The sequence below is a fragment of the Pteropus vampyrus genome, unplaced genomic scaffold (genome assembly GCF_000151845.1).
Source record: "Pteropus vampyrus isolate Shadow unplaced genomic scaffold, Pvam_2.0 Scaffold226, whole genome shotgun sequence".
In the NCBI taxonomy this organism is placed as follows: domain Eukaryota; kingdom Metazoa; phylum Chordata; class Mammalia; order Chiroptera; family Pteropodidae; genus Pteropus; species Pteropus vampyrus.
In genome coordinates this window covers 746162-757160 of record NW_011889007.1, presented here as the reverse complement: position 1 = coordinate 757160, position 10999 = coordinate 746162, and the positions used below count along the sequence as shown (strand labels likewise).

At 58.4% G+C, this 10999-nt stretch overlaps 1 long non-coding RNA gene across 1 annotated transcript; it reads right to left on the bottom strand.

Moving 5' to 3' along the window:
* Positions 1-717: 717 nt before the first annotated feature.
* On the bottom strand, positions 718-10999 carry LOC111747535. The gene is made up of 3 exons (XR_002783574.1): positions 10964-10999; positions 2108-2315; positions 718-1373 (listed from the first exon to the last, which is right to left on the bottom strand). It is a non-coding gene; the product is annotated as an uncharacterized LOC111747535 (long non-coding RNA).

Sequence of the window (10999 nt, the reverse complement as noted above, 5' to 3'; positions counted from 1 at the left end):
GAGAGAGAGAGAGAGACAAACCCAGACAGCATCCTTCCCGCTTCCATCGAGTGCCTAGGTTTGGCCCAAGTCCAGCCCTCTCCTCGCACAGCTGCCGGGAGGTGCCCTCAGTCCCAGACTCCCAGGGCCTGGTAGCCTAAGTTTATTTCCCAGGGGCTGGCCCTGCCCCGGTACAGTAAGTCCTCACTTAACACTATCAATAGGTTCTTGGGACTGTGGCGAAACAACGAGTAACAAAACCAATTCTACCAAAGGCTAATCGATATAAATAAGAGTTCCGTTCTTAAGGCATCCCATCGACTTTATAACAAAATTATGTTCAAGGAAATGACTTTATTCGAGGACCTGTTTTTCACTGCAGTCCCAGGAGAGAAGTGCAGACTTTGGAGTGGCAGGCAGGGGGTTCCCAGCCCCTGACAAGTTGCTGTCACACTTGTAGCTGGGAGAGGAAATCCTGAGTTTAGCCCCGCCTGCCGTCAAGGTTGGCACACCTGGCTGTCAAAAGAAATAGCTTATGGGAGGCCCGAGGGGGAGGGGCTGTCTGTCACCTTGTGGGGGGTGTTTGTTCCCCAGAGGGTCTCAGAAAGCAGAGATCTGCCACTGTCGGTCTTGTGCAGCTTCAGGTGGGTGATGGCCCTGCTCTGTGGCTCGGTTTCCATGTCTCCTCAGTGTGCTTGCAGAGTCCAGCCGGGGCTGGGATGGGATGGGGTAGGGAAGGGGCTGGGGTTGGGCTGGGCTGGGCTGCGGCAGGAGCTGGAGCTGGAGCTGGGACTTGGAGGGTGCAGAGTGGGAGGCACCTGAACAACTTGTTCTTAGTTCTTGTAGCCCAGGGGCAGCGCTGGGAATGCCAGCAATGGCTGCTCGGAGGTTGGATTCCTGACTGGCTCAGTTCTGGTGCCTAAAATTCTAGCATTTAGTGTGCCCACCCCAAAGATGTCCATCTAGAGAGTTATTCTGGGGGTTTCCAGATAAAATACTGATGCCCAAATAAGTTTGAATTTCAGATAAACAGCAAATGATCTTTTAGTGTCTCTGTCCCTGCCTCCCTCCAGTAGGCTCGGCCATGTCCACCAGTTCTGGACGCAAGATGAATAGATCTGCTCCCCGCCTCTCCTTCCTAAGCCTGAAATTCCACCATCAGTTCATATCCCAGGGCCTAGAACATTAGGCGTTTGGTAATCGGTGGCCACTCCTGTTCATCAGTACCGCTGGGCCCAGGGACACGATCAGGACTGACCAGCACCCGCTATGGGCCAAGAGCCTCCTTGGTGGATCCACCACCATCGGTGCTTCGCCTTCAGGTCCTGGATTGCTGGCTTTTGAAGCTCTACCCGGGTCTCTGGGACCCAGTGTCTTGGGAAGGACTTTGCCACCTTCTAGGTAAAGCATGGGGGTGGAGGTGAAGCCCTGCCATAGGCCACCCTTTTCCATTGCGAAGCCAAGACAGGGTTATGTGGACTGGAATGGCACATGGGGATCCCTGCTGCTCGCACTTGCTGTACATGTGGACATGGGCACACACACGAGGTCAAGGCCCACGAGGTCAGAAGCTGCAGAGGGCAGGCGCCAGGGGCGAGTGGGGAGTTGGGCCAGGTGGCCATTCTCCATGGGTGGCCATTTCCATTTCTCTGCCTCCCTGCCTTTTCATGTCTGTCTCTCCCGCCCTGTCTCTCTGTCTCTGTGTCTCTCTCTCTCTCTGTCTCCTTCCCCATGTGTAGGTCCCTAACTGTTTCTAGGTCTCCCTCTCTTTCCCCCATCCCTTGGTCTCTGTCCAGCCGGGTAGGTCACTGGGCTTTGGTTCCAGCCTCCCTCTCACCCCACACCCTGCTGCACTGCAGGGGCCACCCAGGCCAGGTTCCCAAGTCTAATCTCCATCTGGTCCTCTGGTCTCTGAGGGCCAGAGCTTAATTCCTTATGACAGCTGAGCTGAAAGACCCCAGTTCCCAGGAGCCATCCCCCCTCCCTGCCAGACCGTTGAGGGGATTTGCACCCTCCCTTCGCCCCATCTAAAAAAAGCCTCTGTGGCCCAGCTCCAATGCCTGAAATTCCCCTAGTATGGCTGCCCCTGTGTCAGAGGTATCTGACCCAAGACTGGGGCAAAGCTTACACTGGGCCAGGCGAGCGATCCGGGCATCCAGGGTTCGAGGTGGCCGGCGCAGTGGGGCTAATGCAGGTCCAAGGCCATGGCTGAGGAGCAGGCCTTCTCGACACATCCAGATGGAGAGCACGGAGCTGCAGAACATTGAGGCCAAGGCCGCCGCCTTCCAGCGCTGCATCCTCAGCCTGCGGGCACGGGGTGGTCAGACGGCCTCCGTCTGTCAGGCAAGAAATGGGCACAGGGCCAGGCACTGGGGACACAGTGGGGCCCCTGATTTTGAACCACTTCTGCTTAATGATCAATAACAGACATAATTCATCAAGGAACTACTGAACACGATTGTGACGAACACTACCAAGGAGGGGGTGGGCGCTCTGCCAGGAGTACAGGGAACTGCCCCCAACTAGAGGTCCCAGAGTGTTTACCTGAAAGTTGAGGAAAGTTGAGAATTGAATTTGAGACTTAAACAAAGATAGGAGTTGACCAGGCAGAAGAGAGTGGCATCTCAAGCATAGAGAACAGCCCGTGCAAAGGTACTGGGGCTGAACCAAGCTTGGCCAATCCAGCCAGGAGGCTGGGGTGGCTGGAGCCCAGTGACTTTAGGGGAAGAATGAAAGAGGAGAGCATTCCCAGCAGGGGGCACTGTGGGACAAGAGTGGCAAGGAGAGCTGGTGCTTAGAATAGTCTGGGAGGCAGGAACTATGGGGCTGAGGCTTTGTTCCCCACATACAGATGTCCTTTGGAGTGACTTCCTGCCCCTCTCAGCCTGTGTTTTCTTTCCAAACAGATAAACTGATGACCAGACATCGGCAGCGATAAAGCAAAACGGTGCTCAGCTCACTTCCAGGGCTTTGCACACGCGCCCTTCCACCCCAAACACTCTCCTCTCTCCCTATTCCCATTTCCCTTTCAGTTTCCCTTCCGACAGGGCCTCCGCCATAAAGCCTCCCCCGACTGCCCCCCACCCCGGGCCCTGAGCATCCCCCACTACACACGCCATGCCATGACTGCCCGGGAGCATCGTGATTCGTGCATACAGTAGGTGTCTAGCAACCCACGTGCACCAACCCCCCTCCTTAACCGTGACCTAGCAGCTCCATGCCACCCAGCAGGCCCGCAGCCCGCGTTTACATTCCCCCACCCGGCTGCCTGGTGTCGGCCTGCGCGGGGTCTGGCAACTGGCCCGGTGTAAACATTTACACGCAGAGCTGAAAGCCAGGCTGGGCGCAGGTCAGCGCCAAGACTGGGCCGCGGGGTGCCGGGCGCCCCCACGCGCGCACCTCGGGCAGTGCAGGCTGCTTGCGGGTGGGCAGAGCGGTTTGACTGAGGTTTGCGTGATTTGCATGTCATTTGCATAGGCTGAGCCCTGCCTGTGGTTACGCGCAGCGCCTCTCCAGCCCCATGGATGTGACAGCAAAGGACCTACACCCACCGGACAGTAACACTGGGCATTTATTAAGCACTTGCTGTCTGCCAGACCTAGTGCTGAGCCCACAAGGGAAGCTATTATCTCCATTTTACAGCTAGGGAAACCGAGGCACAAAACAGATAGGGAGAGGCTTGTTCAAGGGCACTTAGCTCTGACACAGCACATACCGCACAGGCTGTGCTTGCTTGGGAGCAAATGCCATGGAGTACCCCCTAGGACTTGCCACTAGTTGATATCACAGCTTTTGTTACTGTTGGTGGTGGGAAGGAAAAAGCCCCCAGACATGAGGGGGTGTGAATATATCCTGGGCCAGCCTGGAGATCTGAGGGCCCAGCATGACCAAGGCCCTGGGCAGGGCCAGGCCTGGCGTGTTGAAGGGACAGGGAGCCCACTCATGTGCACAGGGAACAGAGGGCAAAGGGGAGGGCAAGGAGGGGACGGGGCGGGTCGTGAGACTATGTCATTCTTAAGGTCGTGCAGCAAGCAGAGGTCAGCCTTTGCATTTGTCAGGTGCCCACCCCTAATGAGCGCCGACTTTATGCCAGATCCCATCTTATGAACAACATAGTCATTTCAACCTCAGGATTCCTTATCCCCATTTCACAGATGGGGAAACTGAGGCCTAGAGTGTTGTGACTTGCCCAAGGTAACAAAGCTGAGATTGGAACTCTGGTGGCCTCAGCCCCGGGGAGGGGCAGATGGGCAGGGAAACCCACCCAGGCTCAAGACTCAGCTGGGCATGGCTTCCTCTGGACCCCAGCACCCTGCCTGCCCCACAGCCAAGTCTTGGAGTAGTGTGCCTCGGTCTCCCTCTTAGGCTGGAACGAGGCCTCTGCATAGCACCAGGCCTTGGTCCTGTCTCTGCTAAAGGCTTACGAGGAGACTGAAAGGGGCACGAGACACCACGCCAGAGATGGCCCGGCCACAGGAGCCCCCAGTGGCCTTGGAGTGGCAGACCCCCCCAGAGCTGTGATGGGGGGCAGGGAAGTAGGGGGCTGACGGTGGAGGGGCCCAGCAAGCCGACTGATAAGCGTCAGTTAACAATGGGCCTTTCTGTAAGGGGGTCACCCAACTGGTTTGTCTCTGGCACGGACCTGACCGGGAGGGGTGGTGCGGGTGTGGCAGGGGGCACGGGGGAGGGGCCAGGTGTGTGTGTATCACGGAGGCCTCGACCTGGGGGCGGGTTCCCTCAGAGCACACCTGGGGCTCACAGCCACTCACACCCAGCGTTCTCGTTCTTGCATACACCGTATACCACTTACGCGCCCAGTGTTTTCATAGTCATTCATTTGGACATTTTCACACACATGGAAACCTCACATTCACACACTTGAACACTATCACACATACTTGGAATTCTCACACTTACTCCCAAACATGATCACACTCAACCTTACACCCACATACTCGGACATTACCACACTCACTAGTGTTTTGCACTCACACGCTTGGGCATTTTTCCATTCATATGTTATGACAGACTTGAACACTACTGTGTGTAGATGCTCTTGTGTTTCACACTCCTACACTAGGGTGTTTTATACTACACTCAAATACGATCACACTTGAACACGACCATGTTCACACACTAGTGCGACTCCCACATTCCGGCTACAGGCTCACACGCACAGGGGCACACACATAAACGCACCCCCAGTGCTCTTGGGCCCTCGGCTGCAGTCCCGGGGAAACGCTGAGTGGCACTGACACAGTGGGCTGACAGTGAAGCGTGTGCAAGCAGAGGACGCAGAATGACCCGCACTGACCACTGGTACCCGTCCCACACTGCCCAGACAGGGCCTGGCTGGTGGGCCCTTCCCCGCCCTCAGACAGTGTCCAGAGCCCAGAGTCCTCACTGCCAAGGGAAGGGCACCCCTTTCCTTCTTGGAGGCCACACTGATCTCAGCTGCAGCAAGAGGGGTCGAGGCTAGACCTCCACCTCTAGCTGGAGGCCACAGAATCCCCAAGACTAGGGCGGGGAGGAAGGGGAAACTGAGGCTCAGAGAGTGGCAATGAGCAGCCCGAAGACACCCAGCCAGGCAGGCCCTTCCAATCGTCCAAGGTGCAGACAGTCATTGTGAGGGGGTGTGGGTGTTTCTGGCAGCCTCCTCTGTGGTGCCAGGAAACGCTGCTCATTATCCTGGTACCCAGGCAACACCTTGGGGCTCCGCCTTTCCACAGAGCTTCCCAGGGAACACTCGCCAGGCATACCTGTTCCCAGGGTTAGCAGCCTCGGTTCTGCAAAGCTCCAGGCCTCCGCGAGGCACCTGCATCGTGCTTGTTCCCAGGGAGAGGAAGGACGAGATGGGACCCACCCTCCAGCCACTCATCCCTCTGGTCTGGGGGAGGCCTGGTATCGGGGCCTGTCCCCATTGGGCAAACACCTCATCCTTCAAAGCTGTAGCTCCTAAAGCCCCTCCTCCAGGAAGCCTTCCCTGCTTCCTATCCTGGCATCCTGGCCGCAGGTCCCTCCCTCCCGCCCAGCCCTGAAGCATGGTGTGATGTCCACCTCTGTCTTTTCCGGACTGGGGGTTTCTGGAGGGGCAGGCTGGGCTGGATTATCTCAACAATTCTGTTCACAAAGGCGTGAGCTGGCTGCGGCTCCCCAGTCTCCATGCTTGTGCTGTGTGCTGTCCCCTCCATGTGCACTCCCTTTCCACCTCAGTCCTGGCCATGTCCTGGCCCTGTAACTTGGTTTCCTCGTCTTCAGAGAGTGTCTGAAGGGGGCCACCCAGCATTATGGGAAGGCCAGGGAGGACCTGGGAGAGCTTGACTGAGTGGACGGTGGGGCTGTCGTCACTCCCACAGGCAGAGCGAGCAAAGCTGTGAAGCCACGTGGGCGGACGTGGGGGTGGCCCGCATACTCAAGGGTGAGTGTCTGTGGGCGCGACACGTGGGCTCCAGGCAACCGAGTTCGGATCCCTGCTCTGCCTCTTCTGGGCTGGGTGACCTACGCTCCTCCCCGCCTATGGGCCTCAGTTTCCCCATCTGTACAACAGACTGCCCAGAACAACCTCCCTCAATTGGAGGGCCACTTAATTCAATGAAGTCCTGCAGACGCGGCTGATGATAGCCACTGGGCCCAGCCCTCAGACACACATACTTGCATGCCTGTGCCTCTGTTTCCCCCTCAGTGCTGATAGCTCCAGGGCTGACAGCTGGGCAGTGCTGCTTGTCTCCTTCCCCCTAGATGGCCCCTGGGGGTTCCCTGGGGTTCCGCTGATAGGGAAACTGAGGCCTCGTGACAGTTGGGACTTGGGTCTCTCTCAAGGCAAGACTCAATGGTTATGCAAGACAAGAAACAAATTCCACAGCCCACAGAAATGTGCCCCCTCCCTCAGAGGGCCCCAGGGCCAGGCCCCACCCCATGGTGGGGACTGGGAGGCCAGGGCAGCTGCGAGCTGGCGACACACATCTGGGGGTAAACCAGGAACATCTGGCTAGCACAGCTGGTTCTGATGTCGCATCTGCAGGGGCCAGGGGCCAGGGGCCAGCCTGTGGGACGGCCTCATGGCAGGGTGCAGTCGCAGACACCCACAGCTGACCCTTCCAGGCCTGGCCAGAGGCGGGGGCCTAGCCTCCCCTCCTCTTCCCCAACCCAGAATTGCCTGCTGCCCAGCCACTAGCACTATCGATGGCTCCCTGCTACTCTGAGGATCAAGTCTTGGCTCCTGAGCTTGTCTCCAGGGGCTCTGGGTCTGTCTTCACGGAAGTGCAGCCGAAGGACGTGCAGAGTGACTTCTGGGGAGGACTGCGTTGGCTGTGATAGCAGTAAAGGAACAAGCGCTAACACTGACCCGCGTGAACAACACTGCTGGTGTAAGCACTTTATGCCTCACGACTCGCAGCCAGGTGTGGGCTGTCTTATCCCCATTTTGTAGATGGGAATACTGAGGCCCAGAAAGTGAAGTAGCTTGTCCAGGGTCAAACGGCACATAAATGGGCAAGCCGAAATTTGAACACAAGTGGTTAGGTAAACTCCTACTCATGCCTCAAAGCCCAGCTCCAACAGCCCGTCCCCGCTGCATGGCCACGGCACCAGACGGCCTCTCCAGCAACAACAGAGAGCTGAACGCGGCAGTGCTGGCCATCCCATTCATCCAGTGCCGGGCACCTGCTTCGTGCTCGCCACGTGTTGGCTCCTCCCTGCAGTCCCTGGAAGAGATGTTGTTAGCCCCGTTTCCCATGCCGGAAAACGGAGGCTCAGAGAGGCAGAGTGACTTGCTCAGATAAGTGGCCGAGCTGTGGCTGAACCCGGGTCCGACTCCAGACTTGTTCTCCCAGTGCCCTTACAACTGCTGAGTTCTGGGTAAGAGGGGTAGCAGAAGGGGAGGGGACGGGAGGGGGTGCTGGGCCCTGCTGTCTGGGGGAAGGTGGCACTGAGTTCCAGGGGAGTGACAGGTTTCCTCAAAGACACACAGCAGAGCAGAGCTAGCAAGTAAATACAGGAGCCACATGGCAGAAAGCCCGGACTGCCAGCCTGGGCTCTGCCCCCAACACGTTAAACCAGCAAATGCTTACTGAGCTCCTGCTGTGTGCTGAGCCAGGCAGGGAACTCAGGACGACCGAGGCCACCCTGGGCCCCATCCTTGCCAACTTGCTGTCCAATCAGGGCAACGGATGGTAAATAAATAAATATGGTTATTTAGATGTTGACGGTGTAAAAACAAAAATAAAACGAGGTGAAGCCATAGTGGCTTGGGGTGCTTCGAGATTGGGTGGTCACGGAGTGCTTCTCAGAGGAGGCAGCATTTGAACTAAGACCAGGTGAAGATCTGGAGAGCATCCTGGGTGGAGGGGACTGCAGAAGCAAAGGCTGGGAGCGGGAACTGACCGCAGCAACGGGGCCAGGGACTATGCAAGGCTGCGAGGTCAGGGAGGTCAGACCTCCATCCCCACCAGCGCCTGGGGCTGTGGTCTTGGTCGTGGGTCTCTGCCGCACAGGGCATACTCAGGGAGGCTGGGGCGAGGAGTGTGGGTGGGTGGGCTGTGAAATTCCCACTGCGACCACCCTGGCTGGTCTGGGGCTGGCCCCGCAGGCATCTGGGGCGAGTGGGAGGGGGCTCCCTGGGGTGCAATAACGGGAGCAGCCTGAGGAGGCCTGGCACAGCTGAGCAGCTGGCGTGGGGCCCAGCGGGTGGCCTGAGGGGTGCGGACCCTCCGGGATTAGCCAGGACGACATGATGCAGAGCTCACCATCTGACAGAAGGGGAAACCAAGGCACAGACCCTAGGCACAGCTCAAACCCTAACACTGGTTTCCTGGGAAACAGGATACCTGAGTCACCTTTTCCATCTCCCCAAGTTCCAATGCCGCCTTGGGCCTCCAACACGTGAAGCTATGTAGGAAGCAATGGTGCCCTCTGGGCTTGTTTCCCCAACTGGAAAGGGAGATGCCCCTGCTGCCAGCGGGGGGCTCCTCCTCTAACTTCTTCCTGCCCGGGTCCCTGTGACCCACCCTTCGAGACCAGGAAAGATATATCTGCAGAGGAATCTCACAGCCCCTCAGCAAAGATGGCCCAGCCCAGGGATGCCAGATGCACTAAAGACCCGTTCCTCTCTACTCCGTATTTCCAGCCCCCACCTCCAGGAATCTGCCCTTGAATGCCTCTCTGCTCCCTCCGCCAATCTTTCAGAACAGGCTCTCCTTCCTCCACTCACCCCGGCACCCTGGATTTGCCACAAACAGCCATCCTCGTCTTTCATGCCTCCAGATCTTTGCCTGTGCAGTTTCCACCACCTGGAATGCTCTGTTCCCACTTAGAAAACTCCTACTCATCTTTCACAGCCCTAGCTCCAATGCCCCTCCTCCAGGAAGTCTTCCTTGACAGCCCTACCCTAAGGTAGAGCCTTTGTTCCTCACCCTGGGCTCACCGCGGGTCTAAGTCTGTCCCCCTTGAAGGACAGGGTTCAAGAGCTCTGACATCAAACAGCTGTACCACTACCGTCCAACAAACACTTGTTGAAACAATCTCTTGTGTCCTTGTGCCTCACTGCAAACTATTTGGTTCCTTCTCCTGCCCTAGACGCTTTACATCCTCTGCTCCTCCCTGAAAACTGAGGCCTGAAATTTGAGGGGCAAGCACAGGTGGTGAGATTTCAGACAGTGTGCCCAGCTGCAGAGGGGCGATGTTTGCTTTTCTTCTTTGCACCCCCAGAACTAGCTCTGTGCAGCTCAGTGGGGGTGGGCTAGAAGGCCTAGGAGTGGCTTTGGAACCCCGAACCTCAGAAGTCCTGGGATTGGGAGGGGTGTCTGAAGGGCCCCAAGGCGGTGGGCTGGGGGTGGGGAGATGCTGGCAAAGCTGGGAGTCTTCCCTCCACTGACATCCGCCTAGACCAGTCACGCCCCATTGGGGCTTCCTCAGCCTGGGGCACTTGAAGACAGACAAAGAGTGTCATGGAACACAGAGAGAAGGCTGTTGGGCAGGGAGAGGGCAGGGCGGGCAGGCAGGAGTGAGGGAAGCCAGGGGTCTGGCCTCCTGAGCCCCCTCCCAGGGCCCTGGCCCTGCTCCTCAGATCTGGGCTGGCAGCCTAGGGTTGCAGGTAACCACAGGCCTGCTGAGCAGGGCCAGTGGCACCAGGATACATCCTAGTGCTTGCTGGGGAGGGGGCAGTGGTGACAGCACCCCCTGGGAGGGGCCGCCTCTCTCTCCAGTCCCACCTCAATCTGCCTACTGTTTGCAGACCTCTTGCTTGGCCTGTGACTCCTAACCCCTAAACCACATCTCCTGGGAGAATCTGAGACTACCCTGAGCGAGAGAATGCCTCTTTTAAAGAGTGAGAAAGGGAGGCACAGCCCCCTCTCCTTCAAAACCGGTTTTTGCCCTTAAGGGACCCCCCCTCCCAAAAAAAGGGGTTTCGCGCCCTCTTGTGGCTGAACAGGCGGCTCCAGGAGCCAAGAGAGCCAGGCCCTTACCGGAGGACACCGTGTCCCCGGCGGCGGCGGCGGCGGCGGCGGCGCGCAGGGAACGCGGCCGGAACGCGCCGCTGACAGATGTTTACTTCTGCGCGCAGCTGGGCCGCGACGGCAGCCCCCTGCGCAGGGGCTGCGGGATCCGGGTGCCCCCACGGCCCCTCGTGGGCCACAAGGCAGAAGGGGTGTCGGGGGCTCGTCCTCTTGCAGGCTGCCCCCGCTCCCACCCCTCTTTAGACGTACACATGGGGGTCGGAGGAGACCAAGGCGCGCCCGCCCCGTCGGACAGGGAACCCCCCGCCAGATCCTGACTTGGAGAAGCGCTTAAAATTGCCCTCGCCACCCCGACCCACCACGCGCGGACCTGTTGCCCCTTGGCCCCACCCTCACGCGCAGGTTCTCGGCTCGACGAGGTAAACTACTGGTCTACCCCTAGCCCCTGAAAGCCCCCCAAACTCCTGTTCATGGGGCTGGTCCTTCCCCCACTCCGATCCCCTGTGGGCCCCCAGCTCGCGCTTGCTTACCTGCTGGGACGCCCGACTGCCCGTCAGTGGCGACCG